Here is a 13,682-nt window from a genome sequence, read left to right as displayed (position 1 = left end):
TCGTAACATGTGTTACAGATTGTAATAAGTTTTGGGGTGAAACGGTTTTCCATTTTGCTGCGCGCTTCCCGGGCCACGGGTGGTAACGGGAGGGGTTGGGCCCAACGACATACTTTGTGCTTGGTATATGGAATATCTGCTTCGCTAATCGGTACAGTTCTCCTTGGCGTGTTCTTACCCGTACAACGTACAACCACGTACAGCAACAAATAAAAAAGGCAAAACCCAACAAGCACATAACATTAGCGTGTGAATATTGAAACAACTTCAAAAGACACTGTATCGCATTTTATATTAGTCCCTTCTCCAAAGAGTAGACATTTTTGCTGTGCTGCCCCAGTGTTTCTCAGATATTTATACACACACATATATACACAAAATCACACAGGAGTAGCGCCTTCAGTTCAGGCGGACGATCCACCTTCCATGCCGTGGCAGATAGTATCATCATCAGGAACGCGGCTGATACTGCTCCTGCCCTGCCAGGACCATTTTTCCACAGAAATGATGGTGAGATTTTGGCCGATAAAAAATCTGCCCTTATGTTGCTCCTTTGGTGAAAGAAAGGATTGTGCTAGATAAGCAAATTTTCTTTTTTTTCTTCTTTATTTTGATGTTCTTTTGATCGTTCTCTGGATGGATTGATTAGATGAGCGTCAAACCTAAATTGTTGAGTTTAGGCTTATAGAAAAAGATAGCGCGAAATGCAAACGATTTGATTAAGCAAGATTCAACACAGCGGCACAAGAGCAGTGATTTTATGGAGAATTTATTGAACAACAAATCACCTTTATGGAAAAAATAAACTGGAATGAAAATTGAATCATTTAGTGAAACGTTGATAAGAAAGAAAATAAATTAAAGTGAATTTGATTGAAACTGTCAAATAAAACGGGAAAAACAATAATAAAATGAGACAAAAAAGGAGAGAAAGGAAAAAGAAAAGGAAAAGGAAAAGGAAAAGGAAAAGGAAAAGGAAAAGGAAAAGGAAAAGGAAAAGGAAAAGGAAAAGGAAAAGGAAAAGGAAAAGGAAAAGGAAAAGGAAAAGGAAAAGGAAAAGGAAAAGGAAAAGAAAAGGAAAAGGAAAAGGAAAAGGAAAAGGGAAAGGCAAAGGAAAAGGAAAGGAAAAGGAAAAGGAAAGGAAAAGGAAAAGGAAAAGGAAAAGGAAAAGGAAAAGGAAAGAAAAGGAAAAGGAAAGGAAAAGGAAAAGGAAAAGGAAAGGAAAAGGAAAAGGGAAAGGAAAAGGAAAAGGAAAAGGAAAAGGAAAAGGAAAAGGAAAGGAAAAGGAAAAGGAAAAGGAAAAGGAAAAGGAAAAGGAAAAGGAAAAGGAAAAGGAAAAGGAAAAGGAAAAGGAAAAGGAAATAAATATAACAAGAAAGGGTTTCATTCTTGATTCAAATCTCTTTCGAAATGGTAAAAAGGTTACTTCTGTTATGATTAGCCACCTTTTTCCATTGTTCTACGAAATATCACAGTTCGTGTCAATGTCAAAACATTTAATGGTCTAATTTTTATACTAACCACCCAATTCCTTCTCGTGCAAGGCTCTAGGCCAACAAAGTTTTGAAAAAAAACACAGTAACGTCCATAATGGTCACCCCCAGACAAACGACTCTCGGCTTTGCTGACATCCGAAATATTCTTTGCAAGACAGTTAAACGGCTCTTCATATCCATTCGCTACACGTTTCACGGGGTTATGCTCCGTTCCTTCAGGAGCCTTTTGCTTTACAACTCATTCGCCAACTGCCTTGAGCAAACAAATAGTTTCTTTTTTACGACTTTCAGCTCATACACACACACACACACACACTTAAACACCGCAAAGGGAGCTCTACAAACGATACTAACCCGGATTTTTTTTTTTTTTACAAAAGCTGTCCCCGGTCGGGACCCAGTTTTGGAAGATAAGAACTTGTGCAAGAAGGCCTTGCGGTGGTGCTTCTGGAAAAGCGGAAATGCGCTCTATTCACAAACATAACGGGAAGATGATTGTGCGAAACCCATAAACCTCGAGCCAAAGACACAAACAACACACAAATGTAAAGAAGAGAAAGAAGCAAAAAATAAACTGACACACACACACACACCCACATACACAGCCAAGTTTTTGTGTAGTCTCAAGCAGGCGAGTTTATGATTTTGCTGCAGGGACGCTGAAAGCAGGATGGCGTAAAATAAATGATGCATTATTCACCCGCCCGGTCCGGTAGGTAGTGGGCTCTGGTGGCTGATGACGGAACAGGAAACATGAACACGAATTAATCTGGAGTAAAGTTTGGCCATAAAACCGAAAGTAAGTAGCCGGTGCAAAACACAGTTGGTTGGTAGGATAGTTTGTTGGCTAAAGCCTAGCAGCAGCAGCAGCAGAGAAGGCCATGCAATGGAATGCGCAAGCGGAATGGAAATAGTTGCTCAAGAAAACGAATAAATTGTTGTACACCGTCTCATCAAAGTAGCTCAAACGTGTAAGTTGTAAAAGGGAGCAAGAGCGTGTGGGGGAGCTGATTTTGCATGGCCGGTTTGGCAATCTTTGTCCCTTTGTTTTGTAGTGTATCATTCGTTTAGAAATTTCCAGCTCATTTAATTCCAAATTAAATAACTTCAGGTTGAGTAGTGCCTGTCCGCTCGCACCGAACAGGCTTCGTGTTGAGTGGTGTAATTTTAATTTTCCCTATAATTGTATCACGATCAGCCCAAGCACACTCTACGCACCAGCTCAGTGTGACGGGGCGACAGTCAAATCTGTTTCTGACACACTTCTCAGCAACATAAAAGCGATTCACTCGCACGATAATCATGGTTAAAGTTCAATCGACAGCCCTAGCAGTCGCAGTCGCCTTCGTTTGACATCGCATACAGATGATCCATTCCAACGCCCAACAGCTTCGCCCACTTTACGATTCATTAGAAGCGAAGCATTAAGGACTACGGTCCACAAACAAGCAAAAAACGCACCCCGCAAGCGTTTGAACTGCCAGGGCCAATTAACCAGCTCCGAGGCATTTGAAGAGGCATTTGGTTCAGCCCACAGTTCAGCGAAAGCTAATTAAAAGCGTCCATCCATCCCTGCTGGCAACTTAAAGACAGCTTCAAACAGCCTCGCTACTCGGTTTCGCGTCGCGTATATTAGTTAGCATCACTTTTAAGTAACAGTTTGATGAACTAATTCTCCAGATCTTAATCAAAATTGCTTCCCTTTTGCTTGCGATTGGGCGGACAAGGCCAGCGCCAACTACCAGCGAAATCGTGGTCGCGTCAGTTCGGTTCCGTTTGACGCCTTCACACTACGTTTGCCACCCTTAGCGAGGCTCAAAAGGGGGAAGAACAGTACGCGGACCATCTGTTGATTTGCCGACGCATCTTGTACAGGCAAAGTTTCTCGCCCAGGCCAGCCTCCGGCACTGCCGGAGCAGTCCGGAGCATTTTTACTACAGTTCATCAAAAACCGTCCCATTCCCGTCTTTTGTGCTACTGCCCCGGGGCTGTTCCCGGAAAGGAAACGGGTTATAAATTAATTACTGTAAAATTTTCTATTACCATAATGAATCATTGATTAAATTAGCTTGGCAGCGGTAGCGATACCATAACGATCGTAAACTTCTGGCCGTGGGTCTGTTACTGCTACTGGCTGGGCTGTTGAAATCGCACCCGGAGATAGAGCCATCGCCGGACGTTGGAAGTGGCCTTCAAAATTTGCGGTCGGTAGGCAAATCAATTACCAGCCAAAAGATGGTGAAATATGAGGGCTCCCGTCGTTTTCCGATCGTTCGGGACGGGCCGGCCGGATAGCGGTTTGAAGCAGTCAAAACAATCCAATTATTTATGCGAGTTTGCTTGGCGCCGACCACCGTTGCTTTGGGTCGGCTGTGCTGAGCTGCTTTCTTGTAAGGCAGATCAAAAGGATGGTACAGCTTTATGAAATTCCTAAAACGGATGTTCAATAATTGACACCATTCTGCATAGAAATTATGGCCATTAGTGTGAAAAGCTCTCAAGTTTTCGTTCCAAATCCTTCCAAATGTATGGAAATAACGCTCCACATGTATAATATACCAGAGTTTTCTGTTTACAAATGAATTCTCCAGATGTTTTCTATGAACACGTAATAGTAATTTGGTTTAATATCTTGTATAATCACAGAAAAGAATGAAATAAAAATGCAGTGTAAAGAATATTAATTACACTCATTGATCTTATTGCATACTTTCAGGCGCTTTCATCGCTTTCAGCCGACATCTAGCGCCTAAAGTTATGCCAAGCCTATTTTTACGGTGCTTTAATTCTACTCTTATAATGTACCGTTTTTTCTCATTATGATACCATGATTTTGACGAGTTGATGAATGAACTCTTATTTGCAGCGATTTTCAATGCGTAAAAGTATGCTTGTTTTTTGACAAAAAATACTTTTTACATACCCCGACCCGACACTTTAAGCTGCTCCAATTTTGTACCAAAATTTGTAGGTTAAATGCATATCAAACACTACAATAGCGTAACCCTCTTTTCAACCCTGCGCTTCCCTCACGGTATGCAGTCCGACCACAAACAATTACGCTATTTGTAGTCTTGGGCATGATGGCCCACCGCCAAACGCGCAAGACAGCCGAGGAAAGAGTCTTACCCGAAGCGTCGTGGTACGTGGTTGTGCTGCCAACGTCGCAATGCCGTGATGCACAATCAGATTCAATTGACCGCAAAGAAACGTTCATATTTTATCTCTAGTGGGTAGTTGCTTTTTAGTGCGGCTGGAAATGGTTTCGGGGTAAGTACAGGGACAGTAGGATGTTGTTTTTTTTTTTTCGATTCGATAGCCGAATTATTATGCTAGCAAAATCTTCAATACCGCTTATAGAATTTAACAAACGATTTTTTGTTTTTATTTTAGTTAAGTCTATTTTTCCGCAACACTCTTGCTAATAAGGAAAATAACAAGCTCCGGCTCTGGCGCACGAACCGCAGCCAGCATCAATACGCCTCCACACGTTTGCTTTCCTTCCCTATTTTCATACATTTATTCGAAACACACTCTATACTAACATTAAATGAATAGCAAGATGTTAGGAGCTCATTCAATTGATTTCCGCCTATCCTATCGTTAGTAGCCAATACCTGTAGGCGATTGGAGAACGTATTTCGCTCAGGTTTCCCCCGCTGTCATTTATGTTTTGTTCGCTCTTACGCTTTGCTTTCTCATTTTCCTCGGAAGCTAGGAGGAAGAATTTTATATAGAGCAAAGCGCAATGCCTCCGATCGCCACCATGACAAGCGTTAACGATAGCAATGATCATTTTCCGGAACATTACCGGCGCTCGTTTGTTCGGCAGATGGGATGCATTGGACCCTCACAGTTTTCCCACCCGCACCGGTTTGGTCTCCAGTGGTCAACGGGCACTGTAGAGGCCAATGGGTGGGATACATTCCGTGTACCTGTGTGCGCCTACCATGCACACTGTGTAGAGGAAAGCTACTTTGTTGGAGTTTTTTTTTCCAGTTACCAGTAAGCCGTATCTTTGCAGGGCTGGTATTTCAGCTGGAACACAGTTTAAAGTGTATTTTTATCTTTCTTTAATGAGACTACAAAAAGAGGGTAATTTTAAGCTTACGAAAATTGTATTCCCGACTTATACGTTTATCTACAGTTCCTGCTTTTATTCACATACATTCAGGCGCAATGTTTGCCTACATTTAGGCGGCTTGTTACTTTTCATACCTCTAGAATTCAACACTAACAAATGACTGTCATTTTGTTTTTCCCGTGTTTCTCCTCAAAACCATCCACTCAGCGTATGTACTCTTAATATGTGTGCCAATTATGTTGTAAAATAATGATCTAAATTACACAGAAAAATAAGCACATTTCCAAGATGCAAGGAATTAACCTAATTCCATTAAAATGTTTCAAAATTAAAATGCAACATTGCAATTGGAATAAATCCATCTGGCCTTCCCATTTCAATTTCCACAAACCTAAGCTTATTAAGGATGATCAATCAGAAACTGTTCCACCGTACACAGCAAGTGTGTAATGAAGTGGCAAAAAGTTATGCACTCTCGCAAGCGCTACTGCATCGTGGAGATAAACAGCTTAGAGTGTGAAAATGTTAAAAAAAAGAACAACAACACACACAAACACAAGTAAAGCCAAACGATAGAACCAACCGAGGAAAATCTAAATCTCAACCGAAACGCGAAACAACCGTTTGCTGCTGCTGCAACAACACATCATGTCACAGTGCCATCGGGTGGTGTATGAACAAATCTCTGCCATTCCTGGGACAAATTCATCTTCGCAATAAGTTTCCCAGCCCCCCCTCTCTCTCTCTCTCTCTCTCTCTCTCTCTCTCTCTCTCTCTCTCTCCTTTTCTCTCTCTTTCTCGCTTCTCTCCTCGATTTTCGATTACCCGCCAGTCCATCTAGAACCTAGCTCTAAGGGATTGCTCACTGTATTAAGCACATCCACAGCAAACTCTCTGGGTGAACTTGCTTTTGGGTTATAAACTAGAGTTTTTGCTAAGTTTGTTTTCTTTCACACCCAGCCAGGATTCAGTCTACCCGAGTGTCTTTCCTGCCCATCCTGTGATAAAAACTTTTTGGTCTTGCCTTTGTGAACTCACACAAACCCCTCTCCCCGTCCCTCTGGTTGTCTTCAAACACTGCGCGGCTTGAACGAGGGCCGCTGCAATCCGATGGGCAGCAGTCATGTCAGTTCGCTTATCAGTTTTCGCTGTTGTGACAGACGGAGTTTTTAAAATGCAGTTTCAATCGGTGAGTTTGGCGAGTGGAGGGAAGGTGTTGGTTTTTTTTCTTCCCCCCTTACTCTGTGTGATTGTTGCTATAATCTCGGTGACTTTCTTGCGTGACACTTTTGCACAACTCATACACACACACACACACACACACACACTGGATTGGAGTGTAGTTGCACACAGTGAAGTGGTGTTCCATAAATCGCACCATTTTGTCCGGCATCATCATTTTTGCCGGGAATTAAATAATAAAAGCTGTTTGTGAAGGGTAGCACAAAAGTTAAGAGTGAAAAATATGCCATACGATTAGCGTAGGTTAAATGAGGCTTCCTAGAAGAATTCATCTCATTTCAATCGTAGCGCCTGGGGGTTTTATAAATACCATACATATTATTTCGCCCACTAATACATTATTGTTCAAATATTTCGATGACACAAACGCTAATACCCTTTGTTCATTATGGGAAGTATTGTTTTATCTTTACATTACGTGGAAAGCTATATTTATATCATCCTGTTCTATTCATTGCTCACGAACTGATGCAGCAAGTATTAAGCCTATGCTAAACACGGATGTTAAGGAGCTTATTATGTTCATTCGGGATGTAAACGGAAACAAAAACTAGAACGTTACATGCTTGGCTCTGCATTATTGTATTTTCCTCCAAACCGTTAAGCATTGGTACAGGTAAAACAGTTGGTTGTTTAATGCGTTTTTTTTTTTGCAGAATTTTCTTTTCTGCAAATATAGTATGACATCAAAGCCTTTCCCCCCGATTTGCCATTGTCGCATTATTCCCAACAACAAAATCCAAAAAAAAAACACACACACAATCAATCACGACAAACACGAACAGAGCGCGTTTAGTGAAACTAAATTTCACTACGCACAAAATCAAACATTCCCATCGAATCGATCGAGCTTCGCTATCAGTGTAGCAAGCGGCAGCAAGCACAAGTGTACCGGGCCCGCCCGGCACCGGCCGCAATCAGAGGAAACGGTAAAACTTTTCCCATTTACCTACCATAAACACGCCGGAATTACCCTTCGACGCTTCATTTAATGGGACACACAGCGAGACAACGGAACGGATCGCCGAACGGTAGAACGCCGCCATGGTGCAGAGAGAAAGAAGAAGAAGAAAAAAAACAACCATTTACCATGTTTTCCAATCGGTAAAAACGATATAAACAAAACAAAAAAACCAAAACAAAACATCAAACTATAAAACCAAACCATTCATTCGGGCCCGATCTTGTGCCACCACTATCGATCAGGAAATGAAACGCAAATACAAACAATCAAAGTTCGCGAAATCAAAGCAAGCGACCGTGGTGAAAGGTCGTGCCAGTTGACGCGAGGGAAAAGTGGGGCGTCAGTGAAAGCACGGTACCATCCGAGCCCGGAGGGGTTTAGCCTTTTATTTTACGACTCTCCGACTCCTTATCTGATTGATTTGGTTGAATGCTCGTGAGCGCACCGGGCTCATGCAAACGTTTGATGGGTTCCGTGTCGTGTGTATTGTAAAGGTGAGGATTGGTTTTTATGTTCGGAGGAATTTATCACCCGTGCATATGCGTTTAATGATATAGATTCGAGAGAGAGAGAGAGAGAGAGAGAGAGAGAGAGAGAGAGAGAAATTCTAAATGAGACAAAAGTAGATTTTGAAAATGTGATTGGTGTTAAAAATGTTCAAATTTTTGCAAACAATGAAAGGAGCTTGTATTCTCACATGATGCTACCCGTGTGCAATATTTTCCCAAGCAATAGCTGCAATAAGCTCATTAAAAGTTTTTATTTAATCAATACATGTGTTTTTAAGCATTCAATTTCTTTACATTATATTACGCAAAAGCAACAGTTTCATGAATTGAAATGATTTAATAATCAAAACAATCTCTCACCGTTGCCATAGATTTGCCGTTTTTTAGATGAATACTGAATTCCCGCGATTTCCCTATCTAGCTAAAAAAAAAAATCAATGGTTTATTCATACATTGGTAGATAAAGCACGTGGTAGTTGAGGGGGAAAAATGCTAGTGTGATTTTTTTCATCGAACCAACACTTTATTATCCATTCGTTGCAACCGACAGGGCTGCTTTACAGCTTTTTCCAACCATTGCCGTTGAATAGCAAACAGCAAAATCGCACGAAACCTGTATGCATTCTGTATGCTGTGCGATCCTTTTTTTTCTAATCCGCACATTTTGTTGTGTGCACTAAGCGGTGTGCATTATTTAGCTCGTAACCGACGACACCACCGCAACCAGGTGAATGTGCCAGATTGAAGTTTCGCGCTGAAAAACCGCACACTGACCGGTGCCAACCTGTGTGAACAACGGTGGCCAAACCGAAAACCAAAACAGTATCAGTATCCCTTTGTTCCCGTTGTCGGTGGTTTTGTTTGGTGGTGGTAGGAAGGAAATACAACTCGTGACTAACACAATGCTGTAACACAGGCTGTTGCGCGTTGCAAGTGATTTGCCCCGCCAGCAACAGGTCACACCGACCAGACGGGATTTGTGTGGAATAGGCGATTGATGGACGCGTACTATCGAGCACGTACATTCACCTGAGATAAAGCTAAGCACGGCTTATTATACAATAATGTTTAGCAGCACATTATCGCGGTGTGAACTTAGATTATCCGTATCTTAAATATAGACTTTTATTATTACTGCAATCTGCAGATAGATGGCGCCACATTAAAAAAAGTGTTGCATTGTATCACTCATTGCTCTCCGACATTAAGATTATTTGCAAACTATATAAAGCTTAAGTTTTTTCAACGATTGACCTTTTTAGTCATATACCTTTACCATTCACTTGCTGAAATGGAAAGCTTATCATACACATGCATCATTTATTTTTCCAACTGATGTTCAAGCGGTTACTCCCATTCAGCAACCAGTCGGCATTCTTGGTTAACCCTTTTAAAACCGAATGAAAACAGGAAAGTAAGCTTATTATGTTAGCAAATCATTCGTTCTTCTGCCGCCCTCCTACCATTCATTTTTGTTTTTTTTTTTTTTCTTTCTTTAATTCAAGCAAAAGTTTTACGCATATACAAAAAACGACTCATCCACATAGAATTGTATACCGGGTAGATGCTGTTCTTCTAAATTCGTTTGCACTAATGAGCTAATTACGGGTTTTCTCTTTACGTAGTCTTAATCCAGTTACGAGAAGGATTTTATTTCCTCGATCTGAAGAGGCATTACTCTACTGCATTCCGAGGCCGATCGAAAGCAATGGTGTAACCTATTGCTGCACGAACATATCGTCTCGTTTCTTCACGTTACACACACTTTAATTGGATTTTGAAGAGGTCGTTAGGCAATTAAAAGTTTTTGTCTACTTTCTCATACATTGAACCAATAGAAGAAAAAAAGGACGAAGAGCAATCCTGCCCGGGTACCTTGACAACACACACACTTACCTTGGATAAGACACGAGGGGAACAGGATAACATGATGATTAGTTTGGACGTACCAGCCGGATGTTTGTGTGGCACGAAGCTACAACAGTGGTCGACAAAATGATGCACTATAGCTCTCAATACTGTGGCTGTGTTTGGTCAAAATTCGAAAACTTGCTGATTATGAGCTGCTGGTGAATAAGAAAGGGTGGAAGATTCAACAAACTCTTCGTGCGAGAATATATGCTCTACAGCAAAATATACACAGAATTGCTATTTTTCTTTAAATTAAAATTCCCTTTGTAAAAAGTTTTGCAGATAACAATCATTTTTTTAGATTTATGTGGTCTTTTAAAATTGCACAAAAGTTGTATTTACCAGCCAGGTCTATGAAAGTTTCATGACCATGGGAACAATCTGACAGATAACATTCGGTTTTCTTCTAAATGTTCCATCTCATTCTCACAGCATCTGCCGATGGCAAGTTTTAATTATTATCACAAAGGTAAAAGACTTTCCAAACTATCCGACCATTACGTAGAACGTGGCCGAAACCTTTCATCCGATGCAAACGATAGACTATGCGCGCTAAATTGTTCGATGAACAGCGGTGGCCTGTTGTTACCCACCCGCTGCTTCGAAGCACGCTGCAGGTAACGTTCATCATCATCATCCACTCACCATGGTAACATTGAGTATCTAATTTCGATAAAGCGCCATCTACACGGCCAACCTCATTAGGGCGCGCTTGATCAAAGGGGGATGCGCGCTAGCATCGTTAAATGATGGATACCTTACATTGCCTTCCGTGCTATCGCAATCGTGCGGTGAAACAGTGCCACGAGCACCGTTATACGGCAAACAGGAAGCAATGGTTGCTACGTTGGAACAGCCCGACAAAAGGCTGGCTCGTTTAAAGCATCCGGAAGGGATGAAAACTACAGTAAATTCTTTGTAACGGAGCGGCCACAAAGAGTGAAATATACAGCAAAATTCACTATTGAGCAGGTGAAATATCTGAAAGGTAACACTAATGGATTGGGGGAGATAAAACATCTGCTTTCGATAGTCACACAAAAAGAGTATCCTATTAAGCGGAACATTCATATAATAAAAGAAATGATGAACTGCAGACAGACAATTAACGAAATGCTTGATGTTGAAGGTCTTTAATGGATTTAGATACTATTTTATAGACGTCATTTGTTTACATATGTCACCTACCAAATAGTCCATTTCGCTATACACAAATAGTTTGTTCTAGATGAATTATATTCGATTGCGTAACAACTAGTGGGTTTGCACTCGATAGTTAGGTTGTATGACGGTGTTTCGTTCTGTCAAAGCTGCCTCATTTGCTATAGACAAAACAAAGAATTAAGGTACTAACTAGTGAACAACTCAACTAAAAAAGACTCAACTAGTGAGATTATAAAGCATCTATCGAATGGCGTTTTAATTTTTTTTTTTTAATACGTACGATCTATACAGTACGACCTCACTTGGTTGGGATACGATTCCATGGCTTGCTAGTTGCCTTGACAATAGATAGTTAGGTTGTTTTTTAGCCGTTCTGGTGGTACAGTCGTCAACTCGTACGATTTAACAACATACCCGCCATAGGTTCACAAACAAAGTCTATGTAGGCACCAAGTGGTCTCTTATACTATTTTTTATAACAAACTTTGAACGTCACTTTTTGACAGAACGGGTGGAAACTTTTCCTCAATAAACTTTCTGGCGACTTGCCGATTACACTTAAACTCTCCGTTATTTTTACCTAAATACCTTCAAAACCACGTAAAATATTCTAATTGCAAGCGAAATCAAATATGAACGGTTTAAAATCCATTTTGTATCATAATAATACTGTCTATAAGGAGACCAATGTATACTACGTATGTGTTGCTAAGAAAAGGGAACCGTTTCTAGGGAATTTCATTGCACCCATACTGTCAAAAGGACCGTGTTGTTTCAGAAATTAGTGGTCAATTTATATGGGACGAGACCACCTGGTCTGCATACACTTTGCCACAGCGGATGGGAAAAATTGCACGATATCGCCAAACTCTGCTCGATTTTCCGGTGCCATGGGATATGGTAATTTTTACAGGAGCAAAAACCGTTCTGTCGAAACAAGGCCAATACAGTCGGAACTCACTGATTGAACTTAGATTTCCTGCCAATTATTGAATATGTGCTTTATAGTTGGCACGCTTTTCCATACAAGAAAAATTTGAAATTTTTCTAAACAGGCGATTTCTTAAGAAAAAAAACCGGGTTTTCCATACAAACCGGGATTCCATCCATTGAATTCTGACTGCCGTTGCCAGACCATCAAAGCACAACCAGTGTGTTCAAACTGTATTAGCAAACATTTAGCCCTATTAAATATAGAACATATTCGTTTTTTGGTTTTGTTTTAGCTTTTGGTCGGCAACCAGAACGGTATCTGCCTAAAATGAATACACCGTTACGCCAGCAAACCCTTGCTGCTGTTAACTAAATGCCTTATTAGCTCATTTTCAAGTAGCTTGATCATCATCATGCCCATGTTTCTTCCCTTCCCACCCCAATCAACCTAAGTGGATGAGCAAAATAAGAAAGTCAGCCAATTAGATCCGTCCCCAAATTTATTAAATGACATTCTCACGGCACTGTCCACCGTACAATGAACGGGGAACGGGGGGGGGGAGAACATTCATAAGACGGAATCGAATCATCATTTAATAATAACTTCCTACTCTTACTATCTTTCAGTCCATCTTCCCACAGCCGAAACGAGCGGATGGACGAGTTGATGAATCCGTCAACGTTTCATCAGAAACCACTTACCGAGTCTCGTTCATGTCCACGGTCAAGTGGACTGGTTAAGTGGGATTTCCGTTTCACTATTGACTGAATCGAATGGTTGAAAACGAATCAAATTTTCAATTCGCAAATCTTTCGTAAATCTTAGCGTCGCGAGCTAAATTAGATGAAGTGCGTTAATTTGAATAACGTGGGCCCTTCGAGAGAAAAGGGCGAGATAATCAATCAATAATGAACGATAATAAGCTTTGCAGATTTCATTTAGCATAAGAGTTGTAGATGAGTTGTATTTTGTTTTAAAAAAGCTTGGATTCTCTTTATACACTGCCTCGGGAAAGGAACGATCGAATTTGCTGTAGCAAATGGTTTTGTTTTAAGTAATGCTACAGAAAATGTCATTTTCTTCAGAAAATAGCTTTGTTTTTCTTTAGAAACCCCATTCTTTACGGGGAGAAAAACTATTTCCTCATCTCATCTACCAGCATCTAGGAGCTTTCTTGGCTATCCTCCCCCTTTGGGGCAATACATAAATTTCTCAAGCTACTGTACGCCCCCCCTCGGGGTAGTTTCTGCACAGTTTTGCCGCCCGACAACAAATCCTCTTTGCTCTCTAGATCGAGCATCCGTGTCGGCTCACAACGAACAAACAGAAACTACAACAAAAATAACAACAAAAAACCCCCACTCCTTCCAAACCAACC

Source organism: Anopheles merus, chromosome 2R (genome assembly GCF_017562075.2).
Source record: "Anopheles merus strain MAF chromosome 2R, AmerM5.1, whole genome shotgun sequence".
NCBI lineage: Eukaryota > Metazoa > Arthropoda > Insecta > Diptera > Culicidae > Anopheles > Anopheles merus.
Note: the sequence above shows the minus strand (reverse complement) of the source record.